The sequence below is a fragment of the Mirounga angustirostris genome, unplaced genomic scaffold (genome assembly GCF_029215605.1).
Source record: "Mirounga angustirostris isolate CCGP_5_RB_7025 unplaced genomic scaffold, mMirAng1.0.hap1 SCAF_2, whole genome shotgun sequence".
In the NCBI taxonomy this organism is placed as follows: domain Eukaryota; kingdom Metazoa; phylum Chordata; class Mammalia; order Carnivora; family Phocidae; genus Mirounga; species Mirounga angustirostris.
Window position 1 is genome coordinate 203,716,790 of NW_026991710.1, and position 25,839 is coordinate 203,742,628.

Consider the following 25,839-nt stretch of genomic DNA (forward strand, 5'->3'; position numbering starts at 1 on the left):
ATATAAAATAAAAATTAAAAAAGAATAAAAAATGAATTAAAGAAGGAAGAAAATGACTGGAAAATAATACTAAAAGTCTAAGGAATAAAAATACAGAGAATGCTATATACTGTTTTCTCCAACAGCTGAAGGTTTCAGCCCTCTATGATCAGTACCTTTGATGAGACCGAGTTGTTTGTGCTGGTCTTCTGGAGGTGGGGTCTGTTGTGCTGATTCTCAGGTGGACTTGCCCTAGAGCAAATGCACCTCCAGTGCACAGAATGGCCAGGCTCAATGTAAGCGGCTCCAGAGTCCTTTAGGTGGCACTGTTTTGCTCTATGAAGGCTTTCAGCACTGATGGGCAGGATGAATATGGCTACACCCTGCTCTCTAGCCCTGGAGCTGACAATCTGTGCCTCCCACTCTTCAGTGAGCTGTCACAGAAAAACTATCAATCACTCTTGTTTCCTTGGTTTCTTCAGAATTCTGTGTTCACTCAACATTTGACAGATCATTTTTATCTCAGGCACTCGACTGAGTTTCAAAACTCCAAATTTCAGGGACTCTCATGGCACAGACCTACACTGTTTCTCCTGGGGAAGGGGAGTCCCGCCCATTGTAGGTGGGGTCCTGCCAAGCTGCTTTTTTGCAGGACCTGTCCCTGGAAAGCAATTGCATGACTGTGCAGTGGTTCACAGTTTATGGCAACACAGAGCAGAAAAAACCATCATCTAGACTCCTTGTTCTCAGCCAGCTTCCCCACTCCAATGCCTGGGAACTCTGCCAAACTGAGGGACCACCTGTTCTTCTTGCAACCCTGCAGATTCTCAGACCATGCTGTCACACCTGGGATTCGGTCCCCCTTCACCACCTGAGCACCTTTAAGCCAGGCGTATCCCCCACTGTAGCAGACTTCTAAAAGTTCTGATTTTGCATTCCACTGCTTATAATGCTTTGTGGCAGCCTCCTTAAGCAGGCTCCCTCCCCTCTGCCATATCCTCTGCTATATCACACTGGATTCAAGTCCCCTTACCTCCTACCTTCCAAACAGTAGTCACTTTTCTACTTGTAGACTTGCAGCATTTATTTTCTCAGATCTCTGATTTATTTCTTGGGTGCTCAGAATGATTTGATAACTATCTAGTTGTATTTGATGGACAAGACAAAGTTGGGGTCCCCCTACTCCTCTGCCATCTTAACTCCTCCCCTTTAGTCAATAATCTTAATCTACTGAGACTCAAATTGCAACCATTTTACACATCAAGGCTAACCCTTTCACAATGTGGCACAGCCTGAGGTGGCATGGTATAAAAGGCCCTGGCTCTAAGTTTAATAGTCATAAGTATTTCTCTTCTTTCTCCCTATATAATTTCTTTCTCCTTATATAATTTTATTTCTCTTTTTTGACCCAGCTATCACTCTCATACTGCCAATGCTTCCAACTTTCTCTGTTCACGGTATCTGAAATATTGTTTCCTTTCAATCTATTAGATTCATTACATTTCCTCTCATCTCACCAGCAGCTTTCCCAATATTTAGAGAAGCTGTAATACTCTATTATTTAGTCACAGAGAGAACAACTGGTATTTAACCAGATCCCCCCATATCCTCTCTGGCACTAACCCAGAATCTATAAATGTGTATGCAAAAAAAAGAGATGAAGGTTAATTGAAAAGGAATCAAGTGGTTTATAGCTGGACCACTTGATTCTTGGTTAAACCATTATTCCTCCTACTAAGAAATTATTTTATATTTATTACGAATTGTCATAATTTGTTTTCAAGTGTTTTCCTTTTCCCTTTTCTCTCTATTCTTTCCTTTTTTTAAGATATAATTTTAAATTAGAATGTAGTAACTGCATGTCCATGAAAAAAATAAAGTTTCTGTTAGGAGTTTTGATGCAAGCAGCATATTGTAACCAAAAAATACTTGAGTATTGTGTGTCTAAACATAAGAAATTGTGTATTACTAAAGTTGTGGTTCAAGGTGAAATGCTGAAAGCATTTAGAAAGTAGTTGGAAGGGAAATAGCTCATTGAAAACACTATTAGCTTTGTATATTGATTTGTAGCATCTCCAGCTCAAAGATAAATATAAGAGAAGATTCAAAGAAGACAGAATGAACATACTTAGAGTGCTTACCGAGAACTCTCAGAAAAGTACTTAATATCTTACTAAGTAAATAGGAAGGAGGTTGATTTTTAATTTTAATTCAGAATACTTAGAAATGTCTTATTCCTAGGGCGCCTGGGTGGCTCAGATGGTTAAGCGTCTGCCTTCAGCTCAGGTCATGATCCCAGGGTCCTGGGATCGAGTCCCGCATCGGGCTTCCCGCTCCTTGGGAGCCTGCTTCTCCCTCTGTTTCTCTCTGTCTCTCATGAATAAATAAATAAAATCTTAAAAAAAAAAAGAAATGTCTTATTCCTGGCCCTGACTCTAGAAATAATGGAAAAGATAGTAAAACATATAATGTGATTTCCCTTGAAAACAAAGAGATAGTTTGGTGGACCATGAATTCTTTTTAAAATCCCTAAAATCACAAAACAGAAGTGAAAGAACTGAAGAGTAAAGTGAACATCTGAACTATATAGGAGAAACTGCAGAAAGTTTAACCACATGAGATGAGAGCAGCATGGATGGAGCTCTAGTATGGAAATTGTGGAAGCCAGAGAAGGAGGCTCAGAAACAACCAACCAGATGATTGTTGCTATGGGATCAGCAAGGAGGGTTTATGCCCCTCATTGCTACAAAATTTACCAAACACAGCAAATGCCAGTATGTAATGGTAATATCTGGTCTTCCTTTTGGTGTAAAGTATAATTGGGAATATTGGCACACAAAAATAAGATAATGTTGTTAATGTATGGTGTCCCCAGAAAGGAAGAACCATCTATATACAGAAGACTGGCCATCAAACTATCTTCTGTCATATTTATTGCCCTTCATTTCCACTGAAAAGATTGAGGAGTCAAACCCCACCCCAACTAGTCACATTAGATTTAAGAAACAAGGGGGACACAGAGCTACACATGCATGAATATGATGAAAAAACAGAATGCAAATATAGTATGAGATTGGGCTTAAAAGAAAAGGAGATAATATGTAAAATAAGACCAAAAAAGGCAGCCAACTCAGGAAAAATATAAACTGAACAATGAAAAGAAATTTTTCACAGGTACTTGGAATGATAGAACATTTTAAATACATAACAAAAAGCCAAAAAATGAGCTGCTAAAATAATGCAGCATTATGGAACAGAAGATTTCAGGCCCTAGGAAACTAATTAAGAACAAAACCAAAACTAATAAATAATTATAAACTGAAAAAGACAATATAGATACAGCATGATATCAAATTACTTATGTAGAAGAACACCTTTATACTCACAATAATAGTTAATAAAAAGACAAAGCCATTAAACAGAAAAAGCTAATAGAGAAAGCAGTTAAGGACAATTCAATATGAAGACAACTGGTGATTCTGAAGAAAATTCAAAAAGCATAATGGAAAAAATGAGAAAGAGAACATTTTCCTGAAATGAAGCAAAAAATTGAATTTACAACACAAGAGAAACAAGATTTTGGGGAAGTCTCATTTTACATATTAACACTGGAATATATTCTGATTAAATTATTGAATATTAAAAATTTAACTAGTCAAGCATCAGACAGAGAAAACAAACAATTTATAAGGCAGAAAACATTACACTGGCATCAGAATACTGCACAGAAATATCCAAAGGTTCACCTTACTTCAATAATGGAATTATGCTTACAAAGTTTTGAATGAAAGTGTGACCCTCAAATATGATTGTGTTAGTGTTTCATTGAAGGCAAAATGAATATAAAGACAATCTGAAGCATGAAAAAACTTGAGAAATGCAACAATGATGAGCTACCCTGACAAAATCTTACCTTTCCATTGGTTAGTGAAGATGTAAATCAAAATGAAAAAAATAAGAGAAACCACAATAAAGGAGTACTGGGCAGAATTGGCTCCTTTTATTATAGAACAAAAAGTAGAAAAATTATGAGAATTATGGCTGAAGTATTTAAAAACATCTAAAAAATGTGACTCAAATGAAACCTATTGCTCCAGCACGGGTAAAGGGGGGTAAAGAACAGAGCAAGCATGCTTAGTGTACCTAGACAGGGTACACGGGATTGATGAGGATTCAGAACTAAGGCCAGTGTGGGGGAAATCTGTCTGTAGGCCACTCATATCACTTCAGATCTCTTTCACCATTTTGCTGTGCCCTGGTCTAGCTTTTGTGTTCTTGCACTTAAAGACCTGCACCCTAGACTCTCTTTGGAAAACTCCTTGAGGGCTTCTGGGGCTGCTTTGCCTTCCTATCCACAAAGCTGCAAGTGCCAGGGAATTCACATCTGGCCAGGGCTGCTCTGGGTCAATGACTTACTGGTGGGACGTTTTGAAAGCCCAGTATTTTGCCTTGTGTCTGGACAAATTTATAGTTTGCATCCAGGCTGAAATTTGGATTCTTCCAGGAATACTTAATATGTCACTTGCACATGGATCTTTTTCTCTCTCTGATTCTGGGAACCTGATTTAAGTCACGCTGATGGTTGAGGTACGAAGTGGGGAGCTGTGATTCTGCGGGCAGATATCAGAGGATAAATGGAAGGGAGAGGGAGCCGAGCCATCAGGATCCTATGCTGCTGGTGAGTGATAGCCTCCCCCTGGGGAGGTGGCACAGACTCGCAGACTGGTAGCGATGGGAAAAGGACTTTAGGGCAGCCCCCCAAATGGAAACCCAGAGCGGTGGAGCCACACGTGTGAACTGGGGGAGGCTGGCGGTTTTAGAAGCACAAAGGGCAGAGATGTGCCCTGACCTGGAGGCAAGGACTGGAATGCTGCTGAGGTGCACACAACCCAGGATGCTGCAGTTTATAGCAGCACAGGAAGAAATGGAGATAGTGTGGTCTGGAGAGCTCACTGAAGAACAGACTGATTTCTCTGCTCTGAGGGAGAGGGTTGGAGATGATCTCTTCTGCTCTGACTCTCAGAAGAGATGCGGAAAGCCACCAGGGAAAGCTGCCAGAGAACAAAAGCCCCCCAAAACCGGTTTTCACTGAGCCCGTCCCCCGCCACAGGGGGCAGGGCAACTCTGCCCAAACAGGGTTGCCTGAGTAACAGTGAGGCAGGCCCCTCTCCCTAGAAGACAGGCTGGGAGAACAAGAGGCCAGCAACCCTAAGGTCCCTAGAAAAGAGGTGCACCTTGCTTGGATTGTGGTCAATAATTTGGACTCTATACATTCCCTCAACCACCCCTCAACAGAATGACAAGGAGGAGGAACCCCCAAAATAGGAAAGACTCAGAGACTATGATTTATGCCACAGATTTACAAATGGATGCAGATATAACCAAGATGTCAGAGATGCAATTCAGGGTAGCAATTATGAAGACAATAATAGAATGGAGAAATCAATTAATGGCAACATAGAGTCTCTAAGGGCAGAAATGAAAGCTGAATTGGCAGAACTTAAAAATGCTATCAATGAGATCCAATCTAATCTAGATAATCTAACAGCTAGAGTATGTGAGGAAGAAGAACGATTTGTGATCTAAAAGACCAATTAATAGACAAGAAGGGAAAAAAGGAGGCCAGGGGAAAACAACTCAGAATCTATGAAAATAGAATCAGAGAAATAAGTGACACCATGAAATGTTCCAATGTCAGAATTATTGGAATCCCTGAGGGGTTGGAGAGAGAGAGAGGACTAGAAGATATATTTGAGAAATCGTAGCTGAGAACTTCCCTAATCTGGGGAATGAAACAAACATTCGTGTCCTAGAGGCAGAGAGGACCCCTCCCAAGAACAAGGAAAACAGGCCAATGCCTGGCATGTAATAGTAAAACTCACAAATCTTAGAACCAAGGAAACCATCTTAACAGCAGTTAGGGGGAAGAGATTCCTTACATACAGAGGGAGGAACATCAGAATAACGTCAGACCTATTCACAGAGACCTGAAGCCAGAAAAGGCTGGCAAGACATATTCAGGGTACTAAATGAGAAGAACATGCAGCCAAGAATACTTTATCTGGCAAGGCTGTCATTTAGAATGGATGGAGAGATGCAGAGCTTCCAAGACTGGCAGAAACTGAAAGAATATGTGACCACTAAGCTGGCCCTGCAGGAAATATTAAGAGGGGGTTCTATAAAAGGAAAGACCCCAAGAGTGACATACAACAGAAATTTACAGGGACAATCTATAAAAACAATGTCTTACAGACAACATGATGACAATTAATTCATATCTTTCAATAATCACTCTCAAAGTGAGCAGCCTAAATGCTCCCATAAAATGGCACAGGGTTGCAAATTGGATAAAAAGACAGGACCCATCCATATGCTGTCTACAAGAGACTCATTTTGAACCTAAAGATACATCCAGACTGAAAGTGAAGGGATGGAAATCCATCTTCCATGCCAGCGGACCTCAAAAGAAAGCTGGGGTAGCAATTCTTATATCAGACAAATTAGGTTTTAAGCTAAAGACTGTAGTTAGAGACACAGAAGGACACTATATCATTCTTAAAGTGTCTATCTAACAAGGAGACCCAATAATTGTAAATATCTATGACCCCAACATGGGAGGTCTCCTCCCTGTAGGAGACATCAATACTCCACTCTCAGCAATAGACAGATCACTGAAGCAGAAAATGAAAAAAGGAAAAAGAGCTTTGAATGACACACTAGACCAGATGGACCTCATAGATATATACAGAACATTCCACCCTGAAACAACAGGATACTCATTCTTCTTGAGTGCACATGGAACTTTCTCCAGAATAGACCACATACTAGGTCACAAATCATGTCTCAACTGATACTAAAAGTTTGAGATATTCCCTGCATATTCTCAGACCATAATGCTTTAAAACTGGAACTCAATCACAAGAAAAAAATTTGGGAGAAATTCAAACACTTGGAAGCTAAAGACCACTCTGCTCAAGAATGTTTGGGTCAACCAGGAAATCAAAGAAGAACTTAAACAATTCATGGAAACTAATGAGAATGAAAACATCAATCCAAAACCTATGGGATACTGCAAAGGTGGTCCTAAGGGGGAAATACATAGCCATCCAAGCCTCACTCAAAAAGATAGAAAAATCCCGAATTCACCAACTAACTCTACACCTTAAAGAACTAGAGAAAAAGCAACAAACGATGCCTAAGCACGCATTAGAAGAGAAATAATTAAGATTAGACCAGAGATCAATAAATTAGAAACCAGAAACACAGTAGATCAGATCATCAAAACTGGTCCTTTGAAAGAATTCATAAGATCGATAAACCACTGGCCAGATTTATCCAAAAGAAAAGAGAAAGGACCCAAATTAATAAAATTATGAATGAAAGGGGAGAGATCACGACTAACACCAAGGAAATAGAAACAATTATTAGAAATTATTATCAACAACTATATGCCAATAAACTTAGCAACCTGGATGAAATGGATGCCTTCGGAACCCTATAAACTGTCAAGACTCAAACATGAAGAAATTGACAACATGAATAGGCCAATAACCAGTAACGAGATTGAAGCAGTGATCCAAAACCTCCCAAAAAACAAGAGTCCAGGGCCTGATGGATTCCCTGGGGAATTCTACCAAACATTCAAAGAAGAAATAATTCCTATTCTCCTGAAGCTGTTTCAAAAAGTAGAAACAGAAGGAAAGCTTCCAGACTCATTCTATGAAGCCAGCATTACCTTAATCCCCAAACCAGGCAAAGACCCCATCTAAAAGGAGAATTTCAGACTGATATCCCTGATGAATATGGATTCCAAAATCCTCAACAAAATCCTAGCTAATAGGATCCAACAATACATTAAAAGGATCATTTACCACGACCAAGTGGGATTTATCCCTGGGATGCAAGAGTGGTTCAACATTCACAAATCAATCAATGTGATAGAACACATTAATAAGAGGAGAGAGAAGAACCACGTGGTCCTCCCAGTTGATGCAGAAAAAGCATTTAACAAAATACAGCATCTTTTCCTGATTAAAACTCTTCTGAGTATAGGGATAGAGGGAACATTCCTCAAATTCATAAAATCCATCTATGAAAAACCCACAGCGAATATCATCCTCAATGTCATCCCTTTCCTAAGGGAAAGCTGAGAGCCTTTCCCTTAAGATCAGGAACATGTCCTGGATGCCCACTCTCGCCACTATTGTTCAACATAGTACTAGAAGTCGTAGTAACAGCAATCAGACAACAAAAAGAAATTAAAGGTATTCAAATTGGCAAAGAAGAAGTCAAACTCTCTCTTTTTGCAGATGACATGATATTTTATGTGGAAAACCCAAAAGACTCCACCCCCAAATTACTAGAACTCATACAGCAATTCAGTAGTGTGGCAGGATACAAAATCAGTGCACAGAAATCAGCTGCTTTCTTATACACTAACAATGCAACTGTAGAAAAAGAAATTAGAGAAATGATTCCATTTACAATAGCACCAAAAACAATAAGATACCTCAGAATAAACCTAACCAAAGAGATAAAGGATCTATACTCTAGGAACTACAAAACACTCATGCAAGAAATTGAAGAAGACACAAAAAGATGGAAAAACATTCCATGCTCATGGATAGGAAGAATAAACACTGTTAAAATGTCTATGCTATGCAGAGCAATCTTCAATGCCATCCTGATCAAAATTCCAATGACATTTTTCAAAGTGCTGGAACAAACAATCCTAAAATTTGTATGGAATCAGAAAAGACCCCAAATCGCCAAGGAAATGTTGAAAAAGAAAAACAAAGCTGGGGGCATCACATTGCCCAATTTCAAGCTGTATTACAAAGCAGTGATCACCAAGACAGCACGGTCCTGGCACAAAAACAGACATACAGACCAATGGAACAGAATAGAGAGCCCAGATATTGACCTTCAACTCTATGGTCAAATAATCTTCAACAAAGCAGGAAAACATATGAAATGGAAAAAAGACAGTCTCTTCAATAAATGGTGCTGGGAAAATTGGACAGCTATATACAGAAGAATGAAACTCAGCCATTCTCTAACACCATACACAAAGATAAACTCAAAATGGATGAAAGACCTCAATGTGAGACAGGAATCCATCAAAATCCGAGAGAACATAGGCAGTAACCTCTTTGACATCGGCCACAGCAACTTCTTTCAGGATACATCTCCAAAGACTACTGAAACAAAAGAAAAATGAACTTTTGGGACTTTGTCAAGATAAAAAGCTTCTGCACAGCAAAGGAAACAGTCAATACCACCTCACACCAGTCAGAATGGCTAAAATTAACAAGTCAGGAAACGGCAGATGTTGGCGGGGATGCAGAGAAAGGGGAACCCTCCTACACTGTTAGTGGGAATGCAAGCTGGTGCAACCACTCTGGAAACAGTATGGAGGTTCCTCAAAGAGTTGAAAATAGAGCTACCATACGATCCAGCAATTGCACTACTGGGTATTTACCCCAAAGATACAAATGTAGGGATCCGAAGGGGTACGTGCACCCTGATGTTTATAGCAGCAATGTCCACAAAGCCAAACTGTGGAAAGAGCCAAGATGTCCATCGACAGATGAATGGATAAAGAAGATGTGGTACATATATATAATGGAATATTATGCAGCCATCAAAAGGAATGAGATCTTGCCATTTGCAGCGACGTGGATGGAACTGGAGGGTATTATGCTGAGTGAAATAAGTCAGTCAGAGAGACATGTATCATATGACCTCACTGATATGAGGAATTCTTAATCTCAGGAAACAAACTGAGGGTTGCTGGAGTGGGGGGGTCAGGTGGGAGGGATGGGGTGACTGGGTGATAGACACTGGGGAGGGTATGTGCTATGGTGAGAACTGTGAATTGTGCAAGACTGTTGAATCACAGATCTGTACCTCTGAAACAAATAATGCAATATATGTTAAGAAAAAAAAAAGAAGAAGATAGCAGGAGGGGAAGAATGAAAGGGGGGCAATCGGAGGGGTAGATGAACCATGAGAGATCATGGACTCTGAAAAACAAACAGGGTTCTAGAGGGGAGGGAGGTGGGAGGATGGGTTAGCCTGGTGATGGGTATTAAAGCAGGGTGGGCATGTTTTGCATGGAGCACTGGGTGTTATGCACAAACAATGAATCATGGAACACTACATGAAAAGCTAATGATGTAATGTATGGTGATTAACATAACAATAAAAAATTAAAAACAAAAAAACCCAAAGAGGCAACCCACAGAATGGGAGAAGGTATTTGCAAATGACACTACAGATAAAGGGCTGGTATCCAAGATCTATAAAGAACTTCTCAAACTCAACACACAAAAAAAACAAATAATCAAGTCAAAAAATGGACAGAAGACATGAACAGATGCTTCTCCAAAGAAGACAGACACATGAAAAAAATGTTCATCATCATTAGCCATCAGGGAAATTCAAATCAAAACCACATTGAGATAACCGCCTTACACCAGTTAGAATGGCAAAAATTGACAAGGCAAGAAACAACAAATGTTGGAGAGGTTGTGGAGAAAGGGGAACCCCCTTACACTGTTGGTGGGAATGCAAGCTGGTACAGCCACTTTGGAAAACAGTGTGGAGGTGCCTCAAAAAAATAAAAATAGAGCTACCCTGTGACCCAACAATTGCACTATTGGATATTCACACCAAAGACACAGATGTAGTGAAAAGAAGGGCCATATGCACCCCAATGTTCATAGCAGTAATGTCTTCTAGAGTCAAACTGTGGAAAGAGCCAAGATGCCCTTCAACAGATGAATGGATAAAAAAGATGTAGTTCATATATACAGTGGAATATTACTCAGCCATCAGAAAGGATGGATACTCAACTTTTACATCCACATGAATGGGACTGGAGGAGATTATACTAAGTGAACTAAGTCAAGCAGAGAAAGTCAATTACCATATGGTTTCACTTATTTGTGTAACATAAGGAATAGCATGGAGGACATTGGGAGAAGGAAGGGAAGAATGAAAGGGGGGAAATCAGAGGGAGCGATGAACCATGAGAGACTATGCCTCTGGGAAAAAAACTGAGGGTTTTAGAGGGGAGGGGGGGTAGGGGAATGGGTTAGCTCGGTGATGGGTATTAAGGGGGGCATGTACTGCATGGAGCACTTGGTGTTATACAAAACCAATGAATAATGGATCACTACATTAAAAACTAATGATGTATTGTATAGTGACTAACATAACATAATTAAATTAAATTAAACTTAAAAAAAATTACCTTTTGGAACATACCCCTGGAGAACAAGTTGGTATACAGAACTTATTGTTTAGCTTCCAATCTCTAGAATCTCGTACCTTTCATGTGCATCAGTGATTTTCATTTTCATTTTTTTTTTTTTGCTACAGAAACCCTTATTCTCTCCCCAAACGAAGTTATAAGCAAGAGCCTTAAAAAATTTTGAATAGATTGATTCGGAGATAGACCACATGGGGTGCTGCCCTCCCACCTCAAGACTACAAGCAGCATAAATAAATTATTTGACTGAGATAGAATCTTCTATACCTAATGCCTAGATTTCTGGCATTACTGAACTGAATTTTAAAAAGTGCTAGTGGATGATTTTTCTTTCTGTGTATGCTGCCCCCTCCCACCCAATCCCCTTCATTCTCTTTTTTTTCCCTCTGTCCTAATGAAGGCCATGGTATTCCACTGGATTGACACTACAATCCAGCCCTCCCCCCAAAGGCAAATGACAGCTACTTGACTTTCTGGATGAAAAAAAAGTTGCTAGGCTAGCTATCTCATAAGCCATTGGTCAAGCCTTAGTGTACTTAAGGCCTACATCTCAGCCATCTCTCTAAGTTAATACCTATAGAGATCAGGCAGGTATCATGGCATCCATACAGCAGGACCAGAAAGCCAATCTAAAATGAAACATCTGCTCAGCTAAAGATAGCAAAGGCCAAACAATATAAGTCTCTGGGACAGATGCAGCTAGGAAATTGAGAGTTAAAAGTTTTCTTTTGAGAGAAAGAATGAAGTCCACCACTTTATGCCTGAGTAGCTAAAATGAGGGCCCTGGGGAAGGACATATGCTGCCATCACATTCAAGGCTACAGGCAGCACAAGCATACTTTTGGGCTGAGGTGGAATCTCCAACTTCTAATTTCTGGCATTACTAAATAGATTTTTTTTAAGTGATGTAAAATTCACATAACAAAATTAACTATTTTAAAGTAAACAATAGAGTGTCATTTAGTACATTCACAATTTTATGAAACTACCACCTCAATCTAGTTCCAAAATATCTTATTGTCATGAAATAAAATCTCATATCCAAATCAGAGTTAAGATGGCAGAGTTAAGATGGGGCCCTAAGTTTCTCTGGTCCAAATAAAGCTAGATAGTTATCAAATCTTTCTGAACACGTGTGAAATAAATCAGAAGTCTGAGAAAAGAAATGCTACAATTCTACAAATAGAAAAGTGACCACTTTTTGGAAGGTAGGAGGTGCAGGGACTTGAAAATGGGGTGATATATCAGAGGATACAGGGAAAAGGAGGGAGCCTGCTTACAGAGGCTACCATAAAGTATTATAAGCAGCGGAGTACAAAATTAGAACTTTTAGAAGTCTCCAACAGTGGAGGATGTGCCTGGTCTAAAGGTGCTCAGGTGGCAAAGTAGGGCAGAATCCCAGGTGGCACAGTATTGTCTCAGGATCTCTGGGGTCACAGAAAGAAAGGAGTGCCTAAAGTGTGGCAGAGATCCCAGGCATAGAAGCAAGGAAGCCAGCTGAGAACAGTCAGTGTAGCCACCAGCTATCTGCTCTGTGTTGCCATTAACTGCAAACCACTGCATGGTCATGCAAGCACTTTCCTGACAGGGATCCAGGAAAAGGTAGAAGCCTCGCAAGACCTCCCCCTATGCACCCCCCCCCCCCCCACGGAGGAACAGCATGGGTCTACACCACAGGAGTCTGTAAAATTTGGAGTTTTAAAACTCAATTGCATGTCCAGATAAAAATGTTTGGTCATAGGCCAGGTGAACAGACAGAAACCCGGGAGATAAAACTGATTGACTGCTTTTCTATGAGAGCTCACTGAAAAGTAGGGGGGCATGAACTTTCAGCTCCAGGGCTAGAGATTGGGGCGCCACCATTTTCATCCTGCCCATTGGTGCTGAAAGCTTTCAGGGAGCAAAACAGCACCACATAGTGGAATCAGAGCTGCTTACATTGATCCCAGCTCCCTGGTAAGGGAGGTGCATTTCCATAAGGGCAAGGGCACCTGAGAATCACTGCAACAGGCCTCTCCCCCAGAAGACCAGCAAGAATATCTGGCTCACACCAACTTTACTGCTTATAGAGAGCTGAAAGCTTCAGCTCTTAGGGAAAACAGTATATAGCATTTGAAGTTTTTGTTTTTGTTTTTTTTAATATTCTTAAGCCTTTTAGTATTATTTTTTTGTTATTATGTTTCAATTCTTTTTAAAAATTTTATATATACATTATATACATTTTTTTTTGTTTCCTTTCATTGCATTTCACTTTATTTTTTTAATTGTTGTATATATTTAAGTTTTCCTTTATTTTGGGATTCAATTTCTTTAAACAAGCAGACCAAAACACACACAGATTCTAGTTTTCTGTTTTGTTTTGTTTCTTGTTTGTTATTTTCTTGTTTGTTTTTTTCTTTTTTGTTTGTTTTTATTTCTGTTATTATTGTGGTTATTCTTGTTTTTTCTTTTTCTCCTCTACTATTTTCTGGACAAAATGAAGAGATGGAGAAAGTCATGCCAAAGAAAGACCAGGTGGTAGTACTCACTGACAATCAATACAGATATAAGTAAGATGTCTGTACTAGAACTTAAAACAATATTTATAAAGATAATAGTTGGGCTTGAAAAAAGCATAGAAGACACTAGAGCATCCCTTATTGTAAAAACAAAAGAACTAAAATCTACTTAGGCAAAATTTAAAAATGTTATTACCATGATGCAGTCCCAAATGGAGGCTCTAAAAACAAGGATAAACAAGACAGAAGTCAGTCAGTCAGAAGATAAATGATGGAAGATAAGGAAGCTGATAAGTGAGAAAGACAAATACTGGATAACTAAGGGAAACTTACAGAACTCAGTGATTCCATAAAGCAAAATAATGTTCAAGTAATAGGGGTCTCAGAAGATGATGAGAGGAAGAGAGGGATAGAAGGTTTATTTGAAAAAATTATAGCTGAGAACTTCCCTAAGCTGGGGAAGGAAACAGGCATACAAATCCAGAAGGCATCACGAGCCCTCCCTTATTGCCCATGTGATGTGATGAGCACTGGGCATTATATGCAAGTAATGAATCATTGAACATTATATCAAAAACTAACGATGTACCATACATTGGCTAATTTAATTTAAATTAAAAACAAAGAAAACAAATCCAGGAGGCACAGAGAACCCCCTACAAAATCAACAAAAATATCTCAAACCTCGAAATATAATAGTGAGTGGATATCTTTGCAAATTACAAAGATAAAGAAAAACTCCTGAAAGCAGTTTGGGACAAGAGGTCTTTAAACTACAAGGGCATTATTAAACATAAGGCTGGCAGCACATCTGTCCACAGAGACCTGGCAGGCCAGAAAGGACTGGCATGATATATTCAAATTAAAAAATTCATGGAAACAAATGAAAATGAAAACACAACAATTCAGAACCTTTGGGCTGCAACAAAGGTGACCCTAAGAGGGAAGTATATAGCAATACAGGCCTTTCTCAAGAAACAAGAAAATTCTCAAATATACAGCCTAACATTACACTTAAAGGACCTGTAAAAAGAACAGCAAATAAAGCCTAAACCCAGCAGGAGAAGAGAAATAATAAAGATTAGAGCAGAAATCAATGATATAGAAATCAAAAAAACAGTAACCTAGATCAACAAAAGTAGAAACTGGTTCTTTGGAACAGTTAATAAAATCAATAAACCCCTAGACAGACTTATCAAAAGAAAAGAGAAAGGACCCAAATAAATAAAATCATGAATGAAAGAGAAGCAATCAGAACCAACACCACAGAAATACAAACCATTATGAGTATATTATGAGCAATTATATGCCAGCAAATTAGACAATTGGAAGAACTGGATGCCTTCCTAGAAATACATAAACTACCAAAACTGAAACCAGGAGAAATAGAAATGCTGAAAGACCCATAACCTGCAAAGAAATTGAAGCAGTAATAAAAAATCTTCCAACAAACAAGAGTCCAGCACCAGATGGCTTCCCAGGGGAATTCTCCCAAACATTTAAAGAAGAATTAATACTTATTCTTCTGAAACTATTTCAAAAAGCAGTAAGGAAGGAAAACTTCCAAACTCAATATGGCCAACACTACCTTGATCTCAATACCAAAGACCCCACTAAAAAGGAAAATTATAGACCAATATCCCGGATGAATACAAACGCAAAAATTCTCACCTAGATACTAGCTAATAGGATCCAACAGTACATTAAAATGATTATTCACCATCACCAAAAATAAATCCCACTTGGTCATGGGGCAAGGGTGGTTCAACATCTGCAAATCAATCAATGTGATACACCACATTAGTAAAAGAAAGGACAAGAACTAAACGGTCCTCTCAATAGATGCAGAAAAAGTATTTGACAAAAGTAATTTTGATTAAAACTCTCCACCATGTAGGGATAGCAGGAACAGACCTCAATAACATAAAAACCATATACAAAAACCGACAGTGAATATTATCCTTGTTAGAGAAAAACTGACAGATTTCCCCTAATGTCAGGAACATGTCCAGGTCACCACTGTTGTTCAAGATAGTACTAGAAGTCCTAGCCTCAGCAATCAAACAAAAAGAAATAAAAGGCATCCAAATTGGCAAAGAAGAAGTCAAAATTTTACTCTTGTTACATCTGTACATATGTAGACCCCCCCCCCAAAAAAAACCACCAAAAAATTGCTAGAACTGATAAAGGAATTCAGCAAAGTTAGAGGATATAAAATCAATGCACACAAGTCAGTAGTATTTCTATTCACTACAAATAAGGTAGAAGAAAGAGAAGTCAAGGAACTGAACCCATTTACAATTGCTCCAAAAACCATAAGATATCTAGGAATATATCCAGCCAAAGAGGTAAAATATCTGTATTCTAAAAATTATATAACACTTATGAAGGAAATTAAGGAAGACAGAAAGAAATGGAAAAACATTCCATGCTCATGGGTTAGAGGAACAAATATAGTTAAAATATCTATGCTACCCAAAGCAATCTACACATTCAACGTAATCCCTATCAAAGTACTATCAACATTTTTCATAGAGGTGGGATAAACAATCCTAAAATATTTATGGAACCAGCAAAGACCCTGAATAGGCAAGGACTGTTGAAAAAGAAAACCAAAGCTGGTGAAATCACAATGCCAGACTTCAAGCTATATTACAAAGCTGTAATCATCAAGACAGTATGGTACTGGCACAAAAGCAGACACATAGATCAATAGGACATAACAGAGAACCCAGAAATGGACCTTCAACTCTATGGCATCTAACCTTTGACAAAGTAAGAAAGAATATCCAATGGGGGAAAAAAGCAGTCTCTTCAACAAATGGTGTTGGGAAAATTGGAACACCACATGCACAAAATGAAACTGGACCACTTTCTTACACCATATATAAAATAAACTCAAAATGGATAAAAGACCTAAATGTGAGACAGAAAACCATCAAAACTTAGAGAACACGGGGCAGCAACCTCTTTGACCTTGGCCAAAGCAACTTCTTGCTAGACAGGTCTCCAAAGGCAAGGGAAACAAAAGGAAACATGAACTATTGGGACTTCATCAAGATAAAAAGCTTCTGCACAGCAAAAGAAACAATCAACAAAACTAAAATCAACCTATGGAATAGGAGAAGATATTTGCAAATGACATAACAGATGAAGGGCTGGTATCCAAGATCTATAAAGAACTTCTCAAACTCAACACCCAAAAAACAAATAATCCAATCAAGAAATGGGCAGAAGACATGAACAGACACTTCTCCAAAGAAGACATACAATGGCTAACACACACATAAAAAAATGGTCAACATCACTAGCCATCAGGGAAACTCAAATCAAAACCACATTGAGATACTACCTTACACCAGTTAGAAGGCAAAAAAATAACAAGGCAGGAAACAACAAATGTTGGTGAGGATGTGGAGAAAGGGGCACCCTCTTACACTGTTGGTGGGAATGCAAGCTGTTAGAACCACTCTGGAAAACAGTATGGAGTTTCCTCAAGATGTTAAAAATAGAGCTACCCTATGACCCAGCAATTGCACTACTAGATACAGATGTAGTGAAAAGAAGGGGCACATGCACCCCAATGTTCATAGAAGCAATATCCAACATAGCCAAACTGGAAGGAACTGAAATGCCCTTCAACAGATGAATGGATAAAGAAGATGTGGTCCATATATACAATGGATTATTACTCATCCATCAAAAAGGATGAATACCCACCATTTGCATCAACATGGATGGAACTGGAGGGGATTATACTAAGTGAAATAAGTCAGTCAGAGAAAGACAATTATATGGTTTCACTCATATGTGGAATATAAGGAATAGGGCAGAGGACCATAGGGGAAGGGAGGGAAAACTGAATGGGAAGAAATCATAGCGGGAGACAAACCATGAGAGACTATGGACTCCAGGAAACCAAATGAGGGTTTCAGAGGGGAAGAGGGTGGGGGGGTTGGGTACCCATGTGATGGGTATTAAGGAGGGTACATATTGTGATGAGCACTGGGTGTTATACACAACTAATAAATCATTGAACACTACATCAAAAACTAATGATGTACTATATGTTGGCTAACTGAATATAATAAAAAAAGGAATAAATTCTTAGAATGAAAACACACACACACAAAGACTGTGGGGCACCATGGTGGCATAGTTGGTTAAGCATCTGACTCGGTTTCAGTTTATGTCGTGATCTCTGGGCGGTGAGATCGAGCCCCACATCTGGCTCCTCGCTCAGCATGGAATCTGCTTAAGACTCTCCCTCCTTCTCCCTTTGCCCCTCCCCCCTGCTCTCCTTCTCTCTCTCTAAAATGAATAAATAAATCTAAAAAACACAAAGTCTATAAGTAATGTGACATGAAAAGATATTACATGTAAATGGAAACAAACAAAAAAAAGGCTAGCAATACTTATATCAGACAAAACAGATCTTAAAACAAAGATTGTATTGAGACCAAAAAAGGGCATTACATAATGATAAAGAGATCAATACAACAAGAGGATATAACACGAATATCTATGCACTGGACATAGGAGCACCTAAATACATGAAGCAATACTGACAGACATAAAGTGAGGAACTGACAGTAATACAATAATAGGAGATTTTTAACATTCCACTTACATCAATGAATCAATCATCCAGAGAGAAAATCAATAAGGAAATGTTGGCCTTAAATTACATATTAGCCAGAGGACTTAACAGATATAGATAGAATATTCCACCAAAAACAGCTGAATACGTATTTTTCAAGTGTACAGGGAACATTCACAAAGATGGATCACATTTTAGGCTGCAAACAACTCTCAGTAAATTTAAGAAGACTGAAATCATATCAACCATCTTTTCTGAACACAACAGTTTGAAACTTGAAATCAATTACAAGAAGAAAACTGGAACAAGCACAAACATGTGAAGCTAAACAATATGGGTCAACAAAAAAATCAGAGGAAATCATATTAAAACTCAAGACAAATGAAAATGGAAACAAAATGTTTCAAAACCTCTGAGACGCAGCAAAAACAGTTCTAATAGGTAAGTTTATAGCAATACAGGCCTATCTCAAGATTGAAAAAAAAAATCTCAAATAAACATTCAACCTTATATCTGAAGGGACTAGAAAAAGAACAAACAAAGCCCAAAGTTAGTAGAAGGAAGGAAATAAAGATTAGAGTGAAAATAAATAAAATAGAGACTAAGAAACCAATAAAAAAAATCAGTGAAACTAAGAGTTGGTTCGTTGAAAAGATAAAATTGACAAACCTTTTGCCAGACTTATCAAGAAACAAGAGAGTGCCCAAATAAGTAAAATCAGAAATGGGAGAGAAGTTACAACTGATGATACAGAAATACAAAGGATAATAAAAGACTATTTTGAACAATTTCTTGCCAACCAATGGGACAAGCTAGAAGAAATGGATAAATTCCTAGAAACATACTCTCTTCCAGGACTGAGTCAGGATGAAATGGAAAATCTGAATAGATAGATTACTATTGATGAAATTGAATCAATAAAAAAAAAAAAACCTCCAAACAAACAAAAGCCCAGGACCAGATGCCTTCAAAGATAAATTCTACCAAATATTTAAAGAGGGTTGCAGAAGGGAGGGTAGTGGGTGGATGGGGTAACCAGGTGATGGGTATTAAAGAGGTCACATGACATGATGAACACGGAGTGTTATGTGCAACTAATGAAGCACTGAACATTACATCAAAAAATTATGATGAACTGTATGTTGGCTAATTGAACTTAATAAAAAAATTAATGCCAAAAAAAAAAAAAAAGAAATTTGTTTTGATGTAGGACTGGAGGTGAGACTCTAAATTTCCTGTAAGTAAGCATGTTCACAAAAATATTTCTCTTGAAAATAATTTTATTAATCTTTAGTTGGTTTTATCTAGGAAAGCTTATTTTTACTGATTTTATTTCTTTTTATGAAATACAATGAAATCTTTTAAATTATGATTAATGTTTTTTGTCTGTTTTATTTTAGTCAAGAGAAATTAATAATATCTTTGTTTATTGATTCTGTTCCCCACAATTATAGACAATTTTTGCAAAAAAATAATAAACAATAAAGAGTTAATACCTATCCTGGTGAAAATATTCCAAAAAAATGAAGAGGAATGCTTCCAAAACCATTAAAGGAGATCAATATTACCCTGATCCCAAAACCAGGGAAAGACGCCACAAAAAAGGAAAATTATAGGCCAGTATTCCTGATGAACACAAATGCAAAAATCCCCAAAAACTATTAGCAAACCGAATTCAATGATACATTAAAAGGATCATCACCATGTTCAAGTGGGATTTATTCCAGAGATGCAAGGATTGCTCAGCATTCACAAATGAATCACAGTAATACACCATATTAACCAAAAAGGATAAAAACCATGTTTTCATCTGTATAGATGCAGAAAAAAGCATTTGATAAAATTCAACTATTATTTATGATAAGAACTCTCAACAATGTGGGTATAGAAGGAACATAGCTCAACATATTAAAGGACACATATGACAAAGCAACAGCTAACATCAGACTCAACAGGGAAAAGATGAAAGCTTTTCCTCTAAGATCAGGAATAAGACAAGGATGCCCACTATTGCCACTTTTATCCAACATAGTATTGGAAGTTCTAGCCATAGCATCAGAGAAGAAAAATAAATTTTATTTATTTGTTTTTAAAGATTTTATTTACTTATTCATGAGAGAGAGAGAGAGAGGCAGAGGGAGAAGCAGACTTCCCGCAGAGCGGGGAGCCCGATGGGGGACTCGATCCCAGGACTCTGGGATCATGACCTGAGCCAAAGGCAGACGCTTAACCATCTGAGCCACCCAGGCACCCCGAAAAATAAATTTTTAAAAATGTAAGTGGAAATAACAAGTAAAACTGTCACTATTTGCAGAAAACATATTTATATAGCTAACAGACACATGAAAAAATGTTCATCATTAGCCATCAGGGAAATTCAAATCAAAAGCACATTGAAATACCACCATACACCAGTTAGAATGGCAAAAATTGACAAGGCAAGAAACAACAAATGTTGGAGAGGTTGTGGAGAAAGGGGAACCCCCTTACACTGTTGGTGGGAATGCAAGCTGGTACAGCCACTTTGGAAAAAAGTATGGAGGTTTCTAAAAAGTTCAAAATAGAGCTACCCTATGACGCAGCAATTGCACTACTGGGTATTTACTCCAAAGACACAGATGTAGTGAAAAGAAGGGCCATATGCACCCCAATGTTCATAGCAGCAATGTCTTCAAGAGCCAAACTGTGGAAGGAGCCAAGATGCCCTTCAACAGATGAATGGATAAAGAAGATGTGGTCCATATATACAATGGAATATTACTCAGCCATCAGAAAGGATGAATACCCAACTTTTGCATCAACATGGATGGAACTGGGGGAGATTGTGCTAAGTGAAATAAGTCAAGCAGAGAAAGTCAATTACCATAAGGTTTCACTTATTTGTGGAACATAAGGAATAGCATGGAGGACAGTAGGAGAAGGAAGGGAAAAATGAAGGGGGGATCAGAGGGGGAGATGAACCATGAGAGACTATGGACTGCGGAAAACAAACAGGGTTTTAGAAGGGAGGGGGGTGGGGGATGAGTTAGCCCAGTGATGGGTATTAAGGAGGGCACGTATTGCATGGAGCACTGGGTGTTATATGCAAACAATAAATCATAGAACACTACATCAAAAACTAATGATGTACTGTATGGTGACTAACATAATATAATTAAAAAAAAAAAAGAAAACTCTACCAATTCTACCAAAAAAAAAAACCTATTAGAATTAATGAATGAATTCAGTAAGCTTGTCAGATACAAAATTAATATACATAAATCTATGGCAATTCAGTCAGCTCTTGGACATCAGTTACTGATAGGGGTTAGTATACAAAATATATAAAGAACTCACAAGCTCATCATCAAAAACAAATGAAAAAACAATCCAGTTAAAAAAACAGGCAGAGGACTGGAATAGACATGTTTCCAAAGAAGACATAAAGATAGCCAACAGACACATGAAAAGATGCTTAACATCACTAATCATCAGGGAAATACAAATCAAAACCACAATGAGATATCACCTCACACCAGTCAGAATGGCTAGTATCAAAAAAGACAAGAAATAGTAAGTGCTGGGGCACATGGCTAGCTCAGTCAGTAGAACATGTGACTCTTGATCTTGGGGTCATGAGTTCAAGCCCCATTGGGCATAGAGCTTACTTAAAAAAAAAAGCAAGTGTAGGTTAGGATGTGGAGCATAGAGATCCTTGATCACTGTTGGTGGGAATGTAATTGGCACATCCATTATGGAAGATAGTATGGTAGTTACTCAAAAAATTAATAATAAAACTGCCATGCAATCCAGCAATTCCATTTCTGGGTATTTATATGAAGAAAATGAAAACACTAATTCAAAAATTATTGAAGTTAATTGCAGAATTATTTATAATAGCCAAGATATAGAAGCAATCTAACTGTCCATTAATAGAAGAAAGGATCAAGTAAATGTAAATATTTACAATGGAATATCACTAAGCCATAAGAAAAAAAATAAAATCTTCCCATTTGTGACAACATGGATGGACCTAGAGAGTATTACCCTAAGTGAAATAAGCCAGACAGGGAAAGAAAATTCTGTATAATTTCACTTAAATGTGTATTAAAAAAACCAAAACAAACAAAACAGAAATAGACTCATAGATACAAAGATAATCTGATGATTGTCAGAGAGGAGGGGCATGGGGCGATGGGCTAAATAGAAGAAGGGGATTAAAAGGTACCAACTTTCAGTTACAAAATAAATAAGACATGGGAATACAATGTACAGTATAGGGAATATAGTTAATAATATGTAACAATTTTGTATGGTGACATATGGCAGCTAGATTTATCTTGGTGATCATTTCACAAGGTATATATAAATATTGAATCACTATATTGTACACCTGAAACTAATATAAAATTGTATGTCAATTTACTTTAGTAAAAAAGAAAATAATAAAAATTAAATAAAAAGTCTCCAGGTAAATTCAAAGTGCAATCAAAGTTGAAAATTACTGTCCAGAGACAGAATTCTCACTCTTTCCCCTATTAGCTACATAATCTCAGACAAAAACTCTTGCCACTCTGTGCCTCAGATTATTCCCCTGTAAATTAGAATGATGAGGATGATAGTTTACTGAGTTGTAGGCAGGACTAAAAATAGTTTAATATACAGAAAAGAACTATAATAGTTTTGTTGTGGACTGAATGTTTGTACCCCTACAAAATTCATGTATTGATATCCTCACCTCCAATGTGATGGCCTTAGGAAGTAGGGGGGGGGTCATGGAAGATAATTAGGTTTGGAAACTGAAAGCCTCATGAATGGGATTAGTGCCTTTAGAAGAAGAGACACACCCACAAAAAATAGAATAAGAGACACAAGAGACTTTGCTTTCTCCCTCATCTCTACCTTGGAAGACAGAAGAAGAAATCAGCCCTCTGCACAACAGGAACTGGGACATCAACAGACACATAAACTGTACACCTTGGAAGTGGACTTCCCAGAGTCCAGAACTGTAAGAAATAAGTTTGTTGCTTAAACAAAACACTTCATTCCTTTTTATGAATTAGTAATATTCCATAGCATGAATATACTATTTTTGTTTATCTCTTCATTCCTTGATGAGCATTTGGCTTGTTTCCACCTTTAGCTATTGTGAATAGTGCAGCTATGTATATTTTTCAGTATCTGCTTTCAGTTTTGGGGGGTATGTACCTAGGAATAGAATTGCCAAGTTGAATAGAAGAATTTTAAGGAGTGCTCTTGAATGACTTTTCTTCCTATGTGCTTTTCTTTTCTTTTCCTCTCCCTTCCTTTCCTTTCCCATCCTATCCATTCAGCTTTGGCTCTGAGGCCCACCACAAGGACACTACAGCCCAGCCCACTCTCAGGGGCAAGTGGCCAGCACAGTAATGTTCCAGATGGAAAAGGAGAAGTTGCCAGGCAAGCCATGCCCACATACCATCCTTGAACTGTCACTGAAAAGCCCCATCCAGGAAAAACAGTTGGTACAGTTAAAGACAGTTAGAATGAGCCCCAGGAAGCAGAAAGTTCTGAGAGTTTTGTTTTGTTTTGCTTTTGCCCTCCTCAGCAGGAGAAATTCAGACTTGAAGGTAAAATCTGCCTATTTTTAAAGTTGGATCTGAACTTCTTAAACCTATAAAGGACAAACAAAATAAGTCTCTGGACAGGATGCAGCTAAATAGTCGACAGTTTAATTTCCTCTGGAGTGAGAGAGGGGTGGGGTCAGCTGTTTTGTGATTGAGAAACTAAAATGAGGGCCCTGGGGAAGGGTGAGAGCAGTTTATTTAAAAAGAGCCAACAGGCATGTTGTGGGAATCATGCCAAAGCCTGGGAACAATGTCCAGAGTGGAGAGCCCATCGGGCCCATTGCTCCTGGGGCTGTCTGCTTCAGCAGCTTCCTTTCTCCTATGGAATTCTGTACCTTGCTGCTCGGTGCCAACAGTGAAGGAGTTGATTCTTGTCCTTATGGCTCCTGGGACTCTCCCCACTAAGCCTCTTTCCAACATGATGGAACTTGCTTCAGGAATTCCCTTAAACACTGCAGACAGTGCAACTTAGCCTCCCTGGACATTTGGGATTATTAGAGTATTTCTGACCAGTTAATGCAGGAGCAGCAGGAAATATGAACTTGCTGCCTATAGGGCTAACTGAGCCCTTTGGGACACAGCATGTTGGGGACAGAGGAGGTGGACATCACTGTTTCAATTATCCAAGAGGGAAATCCCTGAAACAGTCATTATACACATTAGCTTTTATACACTTCTTTAATCCACACAACAACCCTTTAAGTAAGCTCTCTTATTACATCCATTTTACTGATGGACAACCTGACTTTTAGAGATGCAGAGTGACCTACCCAAGTCCTCACAGCTAGGATTCGATGTGGCTGTGACTATAACCCCTATAACCCAGGCAGTTTGAATCAAGGGCCCCTTTCTTATATGCTGTATAGTAGTTACAGCATAAGGATTCAAAGTATGTGTTAACCAAACTTTCTGAACCACCATAGGACCTGAAATTCAAGTGAGTACAGTATCTAGTCCTCTGGATACACATTTAAGATAGGATTAAGCCCCAATTTTAAAGCATAAACAAGTCACTTACCGAGGTCCACTAGGCCTCACAACCAGGAACCAGGCTGACAGCAGTCCTCCCACTTCCAGCACCAGTACAAGAAGTGCCCTTCCTGTCTTTCCAAACTGCTCCACCCCCTAGAGTTGAGTTAAAATCACCCAGAGATCTCTGGGAAATGTAGTTTTGGGGCCTTATATTGTGCTTGTGTGCCTCTTCTTCAAGTCTATTTATTGAAAAAGAGTGGAGAGCTGTATTATCTGATGAGCGTTGGCCACAGGCTGTGAGGGGTATAATGTTGTGTTTGACACAGTTCCTGCTCTTTATGGAGCCCAAAACCAGATGTCCTATGTGTAATGTGGGAGGTGAGAGTTTTTATGGGGTCCAGAAAAAGCAGATCTTTTAACCTAGAGGAGGCAGAAGATAGATGTTTTAAATCACTCTCCTCAGTGACACCCTTTCTTCATCAAGTCCTGTGAGGCCCCTCAGTTTCTATATTTCTTTTTTTCATCCCCCATCTTTCAGTCCTATTCATCACTGCACCTCAAGGCACTGTGTAGTGTTTCTGAAATGTGTCCACATATGTGGTATGAATGTGATATATGTAATATGGTTTGGTTTCTGCTTGTGTTTTAAATTTACATTAATGATATTGGTCTATAACTCTTCCTGTTTCTTATGCATTTCCCTCTACCTATCTCTTAAAATCTGTCTGCATGACACAATTGTTGCTTTGTGCTCTCCCTTTGGTACTAATTTTTCTAGTTCATGCCTCTGGTGTCCTGCACAAACTTGGGACTCTACCTGAAGGTTTTCTCTTGGCCTGTGCTGTGCAGGCTAGATAGACCTAGATGGGTGTAATTTAATGTACCTGGGACCACCACTCAGCCAGCCTGATGGGAACTGGAGGATAAATACCC

At 38.5% G+C, this 25,839-nt stretch overlaps 1 protein-coding gene across 5 annotated transcripts in view; it reads right to left on the minus strand.

Moving 5' to 3' along the window:
- Window positions 1-25,061, minus strand: part of LOC123847999 (arylamine N-acetyltransferase 1) — a 118,059-nt gene extending 92,998 nt beyond the window's left edge. Inside the window, exons 1-2 of one of the 5 annotated variants that reach the window (XM_064585739.1) lie at window positions 24,953-25,010; window positions 9,077-9,179 (exon numbers count right to left, since the gene is read on the minus strand). The gene's annotated coding sequence lies outside the window, so the exon portion shown is untranslated. Of the gene's footprint in view, window positions 1-9,076; window positions 9,180-23,233; window positions 24,925-24,952 lie in introns of those variants that run through there. The other 4 variants (XM_064585740.1, XR_008506493.2, XM_045879966.3 and 1 more) reach the window with 4 other exon arrangements.
- Between the last annotated feature and the right edge of the window lie 778 nt (window positions 25,062-25,839).